Below are 17,029 nucleotides of genomic sequence, written 5' to 3'. Positions count from 1 at the left end.
GTAAATTTCCATGAAATGGCGCTACAATTTGATAACGTGACATCTCGAAAGATCCACTCTTCGAACCCCTTCAGGCCAAATTTCAGCCAGAAAGGACGCATAGTTCACGTTTGGTAATCATTTGAAGTAGGCTGTCTCAAAGTCTGCAAAATACTCATTGACGGCGACAATGACTTCCTCATTTGACGAGAATTTCTTTCCACCGAGCCAAGTTTTTAAGTTTGAGAACAGAAAGAAGTCACACGGGTCCAAATCTAGAGAATAGGATGGATGAGGAATCAATTCATAGGTCAATTCGTAGTTTTGTCATTGCAACAGTCGACTTATGGGATAGCGCGTTGTTTTGATAGAAGAGCACTTTTTTACGCGCCAATCTCGCTTCAACTGACTATCAAACGTGCATCATTTCTGGCTGAAATTTGGCCTGAAGGGGTTCGAAGAATGATCTTTCGAGATGTCGCGTCATCAAATGGATTGTAGCGTTTGATAAGTTTGGTAAATTTCCATTTCATGGAAATTTACCAAACTTATCAAACGATCCACATATATATATATATATACACACACACACACGCGCACACACGCGCGCGCACGCACGCACACACACGCACACACACACACACACACACACACACACACACAGAGTTTTCCATAAAGACCATAACGACACTTAACACTATGCAGGTCCGGTAGTGCAATAGGAAAAAATGATGCCAATATGACGTTATTGGCTATTAAAATGTTATGGGTAGATTCCTGAGATCATTTTGAGATGAAAATTTTAGTACATTGAAAAAAAAAATTGACTGCTGCAACAATTTAGATAGTAAATTTTTAGTTGTGTTAGCCTATCCGCAATATCAGTATATAATTTCGATAGGCTAAGACAATTAAAAATTTGCTGCTACAACCAAAATCTGATTGTTGCATATAAAAATGCTATATCATATTTTATTATCTAAATTGTTGCAACAACCAATCTTTTCTTTCAGTGTACCAAAACGTCGAGGCTTTAATAATTTTGGAATTATAAATACTTAAAGTTTTCGAATCATAGCGCGTTTAGATGTGATGTAACAAAAAATTCAACTGTATCTAAGCGCGCTAACTTTAGGCAATACATGGAAAAAACAGTATAGTTGGCTTACTCAGAAATCTGGTAATGTCAATCACAGATTAAATAGTAAAATATGGAAAAACTATTTATGTGATTGCTTAAACCATAGTACAGTCATAGTATATATAGTAGCATAATTCTCGGTATCTTTGATGTAGACCAAAATGGAGTGCGCATGCGTGAAATAAGTAAGTTACCTAACGGTTATCACGCTTACCACCTAAACTTCTTTCTCTTTTCGTTCTTTTTTTCGTTTCTTTTTTTACTCTGTCAAAATTCCTTGAAAAAACTCACTAGATTTATTCGCATCACAATCCAACGAATTCGTTGAAGTGCTATTGTAGGAACATATTGGAGCATACGATGCGAATAAACTTAATATTGCAATGAAATAATTTAAACTTTATGAAAATTAAAAATAAATTGTAAATATATTAAAAAATAAAGAAAAAAATAAAGAAAAATTAGGAAAAATATTAAATTAATTTAAAAATGTATATTTGTATAAAGAAATATTATGTAATTATATATCTATGAAAATATTATGAGAAAGCTGATATAAAAGAAATTTATATACATATATGTCCAAAAAATAAGTTTACATACAATAAAAAGAAATCTTTCCTGCTCAGTTTTCTATGTTCACTTTTGTTCACTTTTTCACTTTATCACTTTTTCACAAAAATTAGACCAATCTCTCGAGATTTCTCACACAATATTTCACCAAATGGACACTTTAATATATAACTGTCCTCTAAATTTCTACTTTGAACCATGTATGCTTGAAAGACAAATGTTTAAGTGGAACATTGAAATGCTTATTTAAATAGAGCGAGAAAGAGAGAAAGCAATAAAAAAAAGAAGGAAAAGAGACAGAGCAACTTATTTCACTCATGTGCACTCCATTTTGGCCAACATAAAATCAGGAAAATTGCGCTACTGTATATACTGTGGTACAATAGTTAGATTAGGTTATGTTGCAGCAATAACGACATTTCACATATATATTTTTGTAAGCGTGGTGAATCGCTTTTGCTTTTTGAAATTGCAATTTAATTTATAGCATGATGTAACAAGAAATTAATTCTTAATTAATAATTTAAATTAATAATTTAAATTAATTTAAATTAATTAATAATTTAATTCTTATTATTATATATCATGCTTTATATTGTCGCGATTAAAGCAACTATACAGATATATAACTTATCCACAATAAATGATTCCCCAATCAAGTTTTGGTTGTTACAACCAGATCGCGCCTAACTACATTGATGTAGACATATCAAAGTAAATAAATCGTATTAACCATACACATTCCTTATCACATGAAGATAATTAGGATAATGTTTCTATATTGCTCACAACTAAATATTTTTAGTTATGTGAACTATATTTTTTTTTCTGTGTATGATTCGCTAACTTTTAAATGCTTATAATTCAAAAACTATTATATTTTGATATTAAAATTTTCGTCTCAAATGATCTCGGGAATCTACCTTTACGTTATTATAGTCTTTATGGAACATCCTGTATATTCTCCCTCACAAAAATATTTGTATATGAGTGTATATAATTTGTAAATGAATGTGTATATAATTTGTATATGAATGTTCGCAATGTGTTGAGTTCGAATCCGTACTAACAATAAACCCAAATGACTGTGCGGATCAATCATCCTTACGGAATTTCATGTACGGTCTCGAATTTTTAACCGGTAGCGTAATTTCGCGCCATATCGCCGTAAAATTGTAACATAGATACACACACACACACACACACACACACACACACACACACACACACACACACACACACACTCACTCACACACACACACACACACTCACTCTCACACACACACACGTGTTCGCTAATTACGTCATATACAGGAAATACGTAAGCCAGAGGTGATATTGGCATATCACATATTGGCGTAACACGGAAGTAAAAAATTGGCTAGTATTGTGGATCGATAACGTATCATCCGCAATACAAAAGTCAAGATATTGCCGATAAACAATGGAAATTCTTCAACGCAATAAAATATATACTAAAAGAATTAAATTAATCTGACGAAAGATTAATTTATACAATTTATTCATACACGACATGAATTAAGAACTTTTAAGAAATATACATAAATACACATAAATTAAAAAGCGTAAAATAAAATTAATTAAAAATTAGGAAATTTAAAAGAAATTATAAAATCTTTGTCCTACAAATCGTGGGCATATCGATTAAATCGCAATCGATCCTATTTTTATTCATCGTGCACAACTTCGCGACTTTTTCGATGTCTATTGGCAACTTCGCTCTGTCTCTCTCTCTCTCTCTCTCTCTCTCTCTCTCTCTCTCTCTTCACAAATTTATTTCAATCTACGTTGTAAACTGAAACGAATCGTTCGCATCGATTTCCACTCGCCAACGAATGTCAAGAGACAATTGATTTCTTTCTTCTTTATGTGCGCTGGTGCATCAATTGCAGTTCGCGTAACAATCGTGCATAAGCGTTGACCCTTGTCTCGGCAATTTCATTGATTGTTACAATTCTTCGTTACTTTTATTGTCGAGAATATCCGTTACAGATAATAATCCATAACAACGTATCGGATGTTATCTTAAGCATGACCATAACTAGCAGCGTTGCATCTACCAGCATTGTCAAATTGTTATCGCACAAAAAGTCAATTATATGAAACAATACGAGAAAAAAAAATATTTGAGAAATAACACACGTGTGAAATCTTATTAAGTGCTAAAAAATATTTGTCTATATGAAGAAAATATAAATGTCTAATTATTTTTAAAAAGGTTGTAAGTTTTTATTTTTTTGGAATTATTTCATAATAATTTTACTTCTTCTTAATTAATCTTTAGTATTAATGTGTTAATCAAATTCTCATCGGGGTAACAAACATTTTTCAACACATAAATATTAATGCAAACTTTTCTTAAACTGACTTGCAACATACTTATCTCGTGTCATGTTTATTTAAGCTCTTACTTTAAATGATTGAATCTATAATAAAGCGTGTGCGCTCAGTGTTAAATGCATCATACAAGAATATCGATCCTGAATGCATGTAAAATTATTTTGACCAGCGCCTGTGAAAAATTGAGAGCAAAAAAACTGAGAGCAATATTAATACATAAACCTGTAGAACGCTATTCGAACGGACATTTATGCATTCGAATAAACCGAGTAGTGTGCGATTGGCGCGTATACTGATCATTTTTGTTTCGATCAACGCGAAAATGGGTATGCGAAGAATAAGCGTTTTCCTAGATAACGTGCGGGTAGAACCATCGATCGCAAACGTCGAATAAAAGTGGAGTTTATCGGATATCCTCGATATAACCCAGATGTCTCAGCAAGCGGCCCAGATAGAAGGTCGAGTTCCCAATGAAATGAATTTCTTAACACTTCAATAATATTTCTGATTTATTTTCATAACACAGTGAATCTAATTGAGATATAACGTGCAAAAGTTATGAATTAAATAAATGGAAAAGACTGAATTTAGCTCATATTTTTTAGCTTAAAATCAAGGAATAGTTGAGTAAAATCATTCTTTCTGTATTTTCAGTTTGTTTTATTATCATGAAAGTATTACGAATACTTTCGAAACATAAGAATGTATATTTTTAAACGTGTAAAAGAATTTATTATTAAGTGTACAACTTTGCTTCCGCCGTTTTTTTCCGAAATTCGAGGCTTTATTGTAAAAAACTGGTTATACATTTATGATTCAAAGTATTGTCCATTGCTAGCCACTACTTTCTCCCATCTTTCGGGTAGCGTACGAATCCCGCGTCGAAAAAACTGGTCATCTTTTAAGGCTATCCACGAATCGATCCAATTTTTTACTTCTTCATAAGACCGAAAGTGCTGGTCAACCAGGCCGTATGCCATTGATCGAAACAAGTGATAGTCAGAGGGAGCAACGTCTAGAGAATACGGCGGGTGGGGTAGGACTTCCCATTTCAACGTTTCCAAGTATGTCTTGACCACTTTCGCAACATGGGATCGAGCATTGTCATGCTGCAAAATCACTTTATCGTGTCTCTCGTTGTATTGCGGCCGTTTGTCTTTCAAGAGCTCGGCTCAAACGCATCAATTGCGTTTGATACCGATCGCCTGTGATTGTTTCAGTCGGTTTTAACAGTTCATAGTACACGCCGAGCTGGCCCCACCAAATACAGAGCATGACCTTGGACGTCAAAATCACCGTTCTTGAAGCATTGAAACCACTCACGATACGTTCTTTCACTAATAGCGGCCTCACCATAAGTATTTGAGAGTATTCGATGAGCCTCAGCCGCAGATTTCTTCATATTGAAGCAAAAAATTAAAACCTCCCGCAAATGACGAGAATTTGGCTCATAAACTAACATTTTCAATCGAGAATAACTTTATGATGCAGATACAAATCGACTAATGTTTCTATGGGGTTATGTTGACAGATGCTCAAGTTTATTGTATGACGTCTATGATCTATTTATTTCGATCACCACTTACCGCTAAAGCCATCTATAGGAAAACGGCGGAAGCAAAGTTGTACACCTAATATATAATGAATTTTGTTATAATATTAATTAATATTGATATAATGAGTTTATATTAAGAGATTACTATTCGAAAAAATATAAGAATTTTATATTCTATGAATATTTTTGCATTATTAATATAACATTAAAACCGAATAACTATAATAACAAGATTAGAATGTTATTAATTGTTGAATCGGATAGCGATGCAATGCGCGCATTGCATATAAAATAGGAATTTTCCAAAATAAAAACTTAAATCGAGATCGATGTACTCCAGTTTTTATTTACGAAAAAATGTTCAACTATTTCGAAACGGATACCATAAATTGACAGTTTCATTAACTACTTAAAAGGTACTATTTTTACAAGAGACAATATTATAACGCTAAAAAAAATATATAACTTGTAAAAACTTTTGTGATATATTTTTAAACCATGTACATAGCTTATCAAATTCGTTGAAATTTTTTGTAACACACCCACTTAATATTTTTGAGATAAAAAATATAATAAACTTAAATATCATGAGTTATTTTTCTAAAGAAAAAGAATTATTTTACAACAATTATAAGATTGTAGCGTTTAAGGAAAACTAGCGTTATGTATTCTCTATCAAAGGGTTACTTCAACTAAAAGATTTGTTTGTAGAAAGGTATTTCTACAAAGTTTACTAACAATATTTTTTATTATGTTAAACTTATAATGTCAAATTGTACTTAATTTGAATTATTTTTCATCATTTCTATAGGATGCCATTGCTCCTATTTAATATGTCCTTAATTTAACTAAAACAATGAAATTAAACAATTTAACCAGGGATAAATTAACTTTTTTTTTATTAAGTTAAAGTTAACAGCCTTGAAAATTTTGCTTAGTTAAGATAAAAGTTAAGCCATAGTGATTAATTGAATTAAAAGTTAAGTTAATGAAGAGAAATAGTTGAAAAGTTAAATCTGTTTTATTTCATGACTTCAAATTAACTTTTTTAAAACTAAATTAAAAAACTAAGTTAAAAAATTAACTTTTTTACATACGTTAATGTTAATATTGTTTACATTAAAACTAACCACAAATGGATTGATTTATATCGTGACTTCTTAATATACATAAAAGTTCAAAATAACAAAATGTTAATTCAAAGAATTGGATTACCGTTGTTCCTTTAACATCTAATAATGTACTACTTTTCTTATTTGATACTTTAATTATCAAAAATAATTTAAAAGAACTTCTGCAACAAATAAATGGAACAATATTTATTAATTACAAATTCGCAAAATAATTTAGATTTTTTATATTTAAAATTTTGAAAATAAATTTCATGTTTTTATTAGTTTTTAATTCTTTCACAACAAATATTATTATGGAAAAAAGCATTATATGGTTTTTATTAAAAAAACTTTAATATTCTAAAAATGGATTTTATAGACAAGATTCTTTAGCATATATTCTAAACAAAATTTATTAGCCGTGATAGCCACTTAAACTTTTTATGTAATTTATATAATACATACTATTTCGACATTTACGTTTATCTAGAGCCTAACCTGTTGTCGCGCGGCGAAGTTTTTTTTATAAATCCATTCGATATCGATTGTGTGTTCGAGATTAGACTTAATTATTGTGTTTTCCATGCCTCAAGGTTGTTGCATAATAGACTATAATTTACGTCTAGGAAAGAGATTTCGTGGATTTTTGATGAATATATTCTTTTATAATAGAAATCGTAATCTTTTTTTAATTAAATAATTGTACAGAATTAATTTTCCAAAAGAAAGCAACAGTGATAACATTTAAAAGGCCAAACTTATATAATAAATTATAATGAATACCAACACGTTGACATACTTTAGCATGCGCAAACGCCGCCTACTAGCATATTGGAAATCATTTTCTTATTAAATAGAGACAGAGCAGAAAAGCAAAGTATATAACGTATAGGATGATATAATTTATGCTGTTTTATGTATATTATTATCCTATGTAATATATCTTTACATCGCATATTATTATAGCTTCTCTATTATATGAATAAAGAAAGTGTCAAAATAATTTAATATCATGAAATCCTGCTTTTCACATCATTGTGACATTTACACATTGTTTGCTGGTTAGATGAATATATTATACTGCATAAATAAAATAGACTATTAATGCATGCAGTTTGCATTAAAATTGCTTCAAGTCGATAAGATTTGGCAGAGCGTTTTCATAATTATTTCCTTAAAAATAGAGTAACTTCGATATATACGCCGAATCCTAACAAGAACTTAATTTATAAATTTTATTTACTATTTAGGTAAACGAACTATATTAAAAACTGTGTTTCGTCTACTATAAAAAAAATAATAAATCAGAAATATTTATTTTTTGTAAAAAAAAGAACTTTTTGAAACCCTTGTATTTTTGTCATATATCCCATAGGGATGTACATAGGGATGGGCTACTCGTAGGAGGAGAGGGATATATATGGCTTATGAAAAATTTATAAATAATTTATAAATAAGACACAATAATAATAAAATGACACAATAATAAAGATTTACAAAGTTTTATTAAGAAATAAGAATAATAAATGTGTATATGAAGTAATAGATAATAATTATAATCTTCCTACATATGTTACAAATATTATTACATGAGATACATATTTCATGTAATACATTTATTGCATTTAGTGTACTGAATTCAATCTGCACACTTTGTATGCTTTGGACATAAATCCCGCCCTCTAAAAATGCCATATATCCCAAACAGATATAATTATACAAGATAACAAACTAAATAAAAAATACAAGAGCGTTTATATACAGAAGTACTTGTATTTTATTATATAACATGCTTTACTATTGTTCTATACTTATGTATCAAGAAATAATCACTAAGTCATTTACACGCTCTACAGTAATCCTTTTAGTAGATTATAATTTATGATGGCGCTACTTATTACAGTGACAAATCGATTCAACTCACAATAATTTTATTAATATTAAGAAGTAAGAAACTGAAATCATAACACTAATATAACATAAAGGCATATAATAGAGTAGTTGCGGAAAAATTATCTCCACTCTTTCTATTTTTTTTTAACTTCTACGTAAATTCCAACGCGGCGTATTTGCCATAATTACCCTAGATTTAATTTGCATTATGACAGTGTACGCATTGCGCGTGTGTGTGTGTGTGTGTGTGTGTGTGTGTATGTGTGTGTGTAAATGTAAAATACAATATATGACATAAATTGCGTGTTGCGAATAAATTTTGAAAGTATTCCGTCAAAATCGATACAAAAATACGATAAAGTAATTAGGTGTAGTAAAAAGAAATCATTATTTTTCCATTCAATTTCATGCAAAAATAATGGATTTCTTTTTACTACACCTAATATATTGCGACATCGCATCACTTTCTACATATATCCAGGTTTCACTCAAATTTCTATCTCTAAATTTATATCTCTTTACTCAAGTTTTAAAATAATCCGCTCGGATTTACTGCAGCTATTACTTTGGATACTGCCAATTGAAAGTTGACATTTTTCGTATTGCGTTCGCACGCGCGATCGTGGTGTAAAAGCTACAATATATCCGTTTATATCGATCGGCCTAAATATAACAAGGCAGATTAACGAGGTCCTATGCCATATGTGATATAAATATGGCGCGATCGCGATTGTTCCGCGTTCAGTAACTAAATCTGTCACTCGTCTTTATCGCGCGCGTGCGCGCGCACGCGTGAAGAAACATTTCCATAATGTCACAAGGATATTCTCCGTCGCTGATCGGTGTCCTTCGACATCTCGCCATTTATTAATCATTCATCGACGGCGTCAGAATAAACAGTGGCTCGATCAATACATACAGCGAGTCTAAATACAAGAATGTTATTAAGAAGAAATAAGGGAAGAAACATAGATTATCGCGATTAACATTATATTTTTAAAACGTAAGGCGATTGTTAGAATATAAAAAACATATTATATTTACTTCATACTTGTTGGAAAACTTTGTTTCATTTAAATAATTTTGTTTTCTGCTTAAGAAAAGTATTTCGTTTTTTTTCTGCTGCATTTTGTTGTGTGTATAAAACAGTACAAAACAGTACAAACTTTTATTAATTTTGTTATATTTTCTAGTTTTGTTTATATGTTATGGTTTACTGTTTTTATTGTTAACATGATATTCGTATCAAAACTTACTAGACTATCTGCAAGAACGTAAGCTGTGAAAATTTAGAAAAATCTTCTTCCTTGGATGGACTTCGAAAGCGCTCCCTCAAACCTTTAAGGTGTACTCTCCTTATATTATAATCAGACATCAGCAGACGATAGAAAAGTGGAATACTGAAAGGGGGAAAAAAAAGGAACAGACATACATAGTAATCAGACAACGAGAATCACGACTCGTTTGAAAGCAAATAGACGTGACAGAAGATGAAAACGTCGAGTTCACGAGATTCGACAAGATTCATCGAATGCGAAAATAAAACGGATCACTGAATGGCCTGGCGGCTTTATTAAACGAAATGAGAGTCTTATTTCTCAAGCCGGAAAAGATGCAACACGTGGAATTCTGTATTCGAGCCAAAATTAATGATCGCATTTTTAGATCAGAGGAAACAATAAATTTTTCTTTTTTTTTGCAATTCACATTATATAAAATTATTTTTTGGAAATAATATTAATTATCAGCTGTTACTTGTTTGCTGAAGCATCTAAATGAGAATTGTTAAAATAAGTTATGTAAAATATTCATAAAAATATAAGTTTTCTCTATCTCAATTATATAATTTTATCATTGTAGCGTTTAAATATTTAACAAATCCAAATTAAATATCGTTTCTTCGAATTAAAAAATATGTTATTACGGCGCAAGATACAAATAATAGAAGAATAATTAATAACGTTGCGTCATGCATTTTTTTTCTGTCGGTGGCAACACAATAATGCTTCCTAAAGTCGATCATCTTCATGTAGGCACAACCTTGGATAGCAATTGCAACTTTATCAGGTGTACAAGTATGAAATGACGATTTGAGAAACAGATGGCACACCAATGTAGTGTGAAGTACAAAGATTTAACATTATACGCAATTTTATTGTACCATCAACAAGTGTCAAACGCGCAAAGTGATTTGATTGAAAAGTGTTTGCATAGTATTGTGTTGCTGTGTTCAAGATGATGAAATTTGTATCAAATAGGAGCATTCGCGGACAACATTAATTTTTTGTTTTCATTTGAAGAAAACTACTGCGGAATCATACCGATTACTTGGAGAAGTTTATGGTGAATATGCTCCATCGCAAAAAACGTGTGAACGATGATTTCAGCGTTTCAAAATTGGAGATTTCGATGTTGCAGACAAGGAACACGGAAAACCGTCCAAAAAGTACGTGGAATTGCAAGCATTGCTGGATGAAGATGATTCACAAACACAAAAACAACTCGCAGAACAATTGAGTTAGTCAACAAGCTGTTTCCAATCGCCTACGAGAGATGGGAAAGATTCAGAAAGTCGGCAGATGAGTGCCACATGAATTGAACGAGAGACATGGAGAGGAGCAAAAACACATGTGAAATTTTGCTCGAACGATACAGAAGAAAGTCATTCTTGCATTGTATCGTTACTGGGGGTGAAAAGTGGATTTTTGTTGAAAATCCCAAGCGCAAAAAATCATAGATAGATCCAGGCACACCATTCACATCGACTGCAAGACCGAATCGCTTTGGCAGGAAGATGATGCTCTGTGTTTGGTGGGACCAGAAGGATGTGAGCTATTGAAGCCTGGCGAAACAGTTAATATCAAACACTATCAACAACAATCGATTTGAACCGTTCGCTGCTTAAAAAACGACCAGAATACCAAAAAAGGCAACACTCATTTTTCTCCATGACAATGCTCCATCACATACGGCAAAACCAGTTCGGAACACGTTGGAAGCACTCAGCTGGGAAGTCCTATTCCATGCGGCTTACCAGAGTTGGCTCCTTCCGATTACCATTTGTTTGCATCGATGGGTCACGCACTTGCTGAGCAGCGCTTTGGTTCGTACGAAGATGTGAAAAAATGGCTCGATGAATGGTTCGCGGCAAAAGGGGAAGATTTTTACTGGCATGGTATCCACAAATTGCCCGAAAGATGGGAAAAATGTGTAACTAGCAATGGAACATACTTTGAATAAATCTCTTTTTATCATTCTTCGGAATTTAACGTGTTTTTTTTTGGGAAAAAAATCGTCATTTCATACTTGTACACCTGATAGATGAATTACGTGTGAACATTCATGAGATGAGGGACAGTATTGTCGGCACTTAGACATAAACGCTTTTGCTGTGAGATTCACATTCCACAGCAGAAGCGTTTATATATATATATATATATATAAGATCGACCTATGTACAAAAAAGCAACTTTAAATAAAATACAAAAATTAAATATAGCTCATTCTTTATTAGTCATTCAATTCGTGACTTAATTTTTGTTACTTTCATTTAAACAAAGTAAACAGAGAGGAATCGTTATTCATAAATTAGCAATTTCTTTGTACAGATTTATTATTCTATCCTTCTTACTTTTATTAATTTTAATTATTATCAGACATAATGTTGAAAAGATAATTGGAATATTTATTTAATTAGTATAAAGATATGTTGGAAATAAAATTTATTGAATATACATACATAGATACTTTTGTGTAAATATCTGCAATTTCAATTCTTCCAAATATTCAAGCAAATTATTAAATAAATCAATATATAAGTTTTTAGATAATTATATATTTTGAGTAAAATATTGTAAAACATTTCTGAATAGAAAATATATAATAAATGTGAAAAATTTATGTTAGAATTAAAGATCAAAAGATTTTCAGAGATAGTAATAACTTACAAATAAGATAGGATGTTATTGTTATTCAACAGAATATCTCTCTGTGACACAAGATGAATAATTTATGTTAGCAGAAATCAAATTTGACTTTGTTTTAATTTAGACGTTGCAATAGATTTTAATAAAGATAGAATTTCTATCTTATAATCTAAAATAAGAAATAATCTTGTATTTACAATGTCCTAATTTTGACAAAATATTATTAGAATGTAAAAAAATGCTTAACATGCGAATCATTAATCGTTTTGAATTATGAAAAATTTTTAATTTCAGCGAAAAAGATGCTAAAATTAAAATTATTCTGCAATATTTGTGGGCGATAATATAAAAAAATACTTTGCATATTTTCTTGTCATAATTTCTAATTAGAATAGTAGTTAATTAGAATAATAGTTAAAATAGAATATTTTTTTATATTCCTTATTGGTAAATTTAATAAAATATGTACCAAGAGATTGTTTTAATAATATTTATAAATTTGTAAAAAATAAGTTTATAATGTAATTATAATTGCAATGACGTATTCTTAATCAGTTCCAAATATTGAGAAATCATATCATGTATCACTTAATTATTGAAGTTCTGATATCACTCATATTCTTAACGTATTTCGTGCACATATTATGTATAGTTCATAGACATATTGCCTTCGATGCTGTGGAAATTCGCGCAGAATATAATTTTAACATTTTGCGTCGAAGGAGTATCATTATTCATCAGAAGAATGTTATAAGATCGAAAAAAATCAAATGACATTTTTTGCGAGTGATTATTACGAAGCAATTTTGAACCACTTGTGAGAAAGAGAATTAATTTTGCACTTGCGATTAACCCATTTTTTTTCATGCCTGCTGTCAATAATTTAATGCGTTTTTTGCGCGTTCCATTCTCAGGTTCTCGATGCTAATGGAAAAAAAGAAAGGTGCAGGAAAAGCTCGCCAGAGGTTGTGTACGAATCGATCGAAGATTCCAGTTCTCTCTTGGCGTCGAGTGAAACGAAAGAGAATTATTTCTTTCGAATTATCTCTTTCTGTCATCCATGTACATCTTTTTTTTTCTTATAAAGTGACATAATGATATTAGCTTGTTCAGCAGGTTCCGGAAAATTATACACGATTTTTCAGAAAACTTTCCGCAAAGATGAACTGAAAAGATTCAACAAAAATATATTGAAGTAACTAAACCATGTAGGCACAAGATGAAAGAATATTGTGTTGGAATTTATGTTGGAAACGACCCGGTCACATTCTTGTTAACTGTCTGTGTTGAATTTTTTTATATTTTTGAGTGTTAATTTAACATTATGTAATTATATAATTTAAATATTTTGTCTTAAATTGATATTTAACGTTTCTTAGTGTTAAAGTGATACACTTTATGAGTGAAAAAGAAACATAAAAAATAATGTGCTTTAAAATGCAAATTCTAAGACAAACAAATAAAATATGTTATTTTAACATATGATAAATGTTAATTAACTGAAAGAAATATACTTACAATTTCTTTACAAACTGTGTCAGCATTATGTTTTTGTAATCAATTTTTTTGTAAAATACCTGTATTGTTTTCTAACATATTCATTTTATGTTAAATGAACACAAAAATTTGAGTAGACCATTTGGAAGATGTGAAATGTATTGTATTCGACACAAATATTTATTTATTCTATATCTTTGTAACTAATCAATGAATTACAATGAAACTTTGCATAAGTTATTTTGAATATCGTACTTATAAAAAAATTTAGATCTTATTATTGCTTTTGAAATTTTGGTTTAACAATTTTAGTATAACAATAAAAATAAATAAAATGAATGAACTATAAAAATGTATTGTTCAATAAACGGAATGTTTTGAACAAAACTTTCACATATATATAGTTTGCTTAAAGTACAAATATTAATATTAACAGTTGTAAAAGTGCCACACATTCTCCGCGTAGGCATTACTAAGAACATTTTACCATGAGATCTTGCGTTTAATTAAAAGCCCTTTTTAATTGCGCGAAATTGTAAGATTCAAATCTGATGAATGAATCGCGTTTGAGAATTAATATGAAAAAAAATGTGGATGTAAATATATATTTAAACAGAACAAATAATATGCTACATTTATTGCATAAATTATATTTTTGTAACTTAGTGCATCATAATTACTTTTATAAAAGAAGGATAAACATTTCTTTTGTGTAATATTCTTCATTTTTATGTAATAAATATAATGTAATTTATTTGTAGAATTTTATTCGAAGACAACATTGTAAAAATAATTTTTATGTAAGTTTTCACTCTTGTAAGTTTTGTTACCCATTGAGAATGGGTTTTGAGTGAACTGGAATATTTTGGGATTTTATTTTTGTAACTCAAGTTTTAAATATTAAAATTTTAATTTTATGCACATACACTGTGTCTGACTGATTGCGCCATTATTTATTGATAAATTTATTTCTTTAATTTTGTGTCTAGGAAAATATGTTATTATCAAATGATGCGTGTAATGCAAATCATTGTCAGTGTAAAAACATCGTTGGCGTAATTTATAGTGTACTTTGCCCATGATTGCGAATTTTACACGAGACAGGCATGTCAGGAACAATGGGCGTACATGAGATTGATGTAAGCTCGTATATACGTATACATACATACATACGTTGCAAGAAAACGCATTTACTTAGACAAGAGTAAACGAAGATAGAAGTAGGTACACGAATGTGGGCAGTCGGCCAGAGAAACATCTAGCTCTTTGAGATTCTTCCGCTTGCGGGGGCAATGACTTATTCGACGTCATCGTGAACGTGATACACATGTTCGTTGTGCAAAAATGGATATATTCAAGTACACGATATGTGCAAAGCATACGAATTTTAATTGATCTCATGAAAAATGCGAAGCTATTGCATATTGTTCTTATGTGACATGCATTTGTGACAAGGTCGATGTATCTTTTTTTCGATGCAATAGCTTTATCGGATTCACGAACACGCCCTGTGTGGTCGCTAAATCACAAAACAGATGGCAACTAAATAAAATAATGATTTAATTAATATAGTGTGAATGTATGTGTATTATTAAAGTTTTCGCGGTGATAAAATATTATCCATGACTGTATACCTGTTATGTATAAATTACTCAATTTAAATAATGTATAAAATAACTTCAGTGAATAATAATTCAAAAATATATCATAAAGGGCTGCCTGAGCTACCTTAAAGTTAACGTGCCCTAGTTTAAATAATCATATAATAAAAAATATAAACGTTTCAACTTTTAATGTTGATCTTCAGTGAAGTTATATAATGTAAAATAAAATTGGATCAGTCTTACTTTTCTTCTCAACATTAATTTAAATCGATTAATTATCCTTCGTTTATTCTTTAGAATTTGCATTAAATTCCAGCAATATGTGTATCTTTATAATCTAAATACATTAATGCATTGATCATTTTCAATTAGGCATAAGTTTGTGTTTTATATAAAAATTTGCATTTTAAAAGATGTTTTTTATTCTTGCACTATATTACACTAGAATTCTCTTTTTCGTTTTCGTCAAATATATATCTATTTCATATCTTAAGCTCCAAAAGTGTATACTACTTTAGCCACAAAAAACAGATCTATAATGTTTAAGAAATTGCACAGAGAAATAGTCGCGAATCAGAATTCTGAAGTATCATAAATATTACGGGTCTATCGAGAAATTTGGCAGAGCTCGCACGAGTGGCACGAGTTCGTTTAATTAATTAATCGATGTATCAAATGATTCATTGTAAAATATTACAAAACAATGAACGCAATCACAAATTACGATATGAGTGAAACTTGTTGCCGTATTGTATGTGTCGATTATGAATGATTTACGCGATATTTGCGCGACGCGTTGCACTTCGCCCTATGATAACGTTAATTGATATATCTCGCAAATACGTGTATTGTGATAGACCAATTACCGCAAAAGCTTCGGAGTCTACACGATGCTCGTGAAATCGGCATAAAGGTGGCTCCCCCTTTGTGTTGCATTTTTAGCTAATCGATAATAAGATTCCGCAACAGTGTCATTACTGCAGAATGAATTGCCGCTATTTTATTTAGTTTGACTAATGACTAAAGGAGCTGAATAATCGAAAAACTCAGTGATGAATTCTTAGTGACATCATGAAAGTGAGAGAAAATTTTAATCTGTGTCTTGTGAGTGAAATATATTTAATTATTATATTCGTAAAATATGAATGTGACAACATAGTAGGCAACATAAATTTTTGCAAAAATAATAATTCGTTTCTCTCATAAAAAAGTCTCTATTACGTCAAAAGTTTTTCATCATGAGTTGACCCATTTTCAGCTGACGTTGTATGCATTTTATATATAATCTTTTTAAATTTTTTCTATCTTCCTTTTAAAGGGGATGTCATTCACTTTCATCATTCAATTTAATTACCCTCATAATGAACTATCTTCTAAAAATATTGCAC

The sequence above is a fragment of the Atta colombica genome, unplaced genomic scaffold (genome assembly GCF_001594045.1).
Source record: "Atta colombica isolate Treedump-2 unplaced genomic scaffold, Acol1.0 scaffold202, whole genome shotgun sequence".
NCBI classification, from domain to species: domain Eukaryota; kingdom Metazoa; phylum Arthropoda; class Insecta; order Hymenoptera; family Formicidae; genus Atta; species Atta colombica.
Note: the sequence above shows the minus strand (reverse complement) of the source record.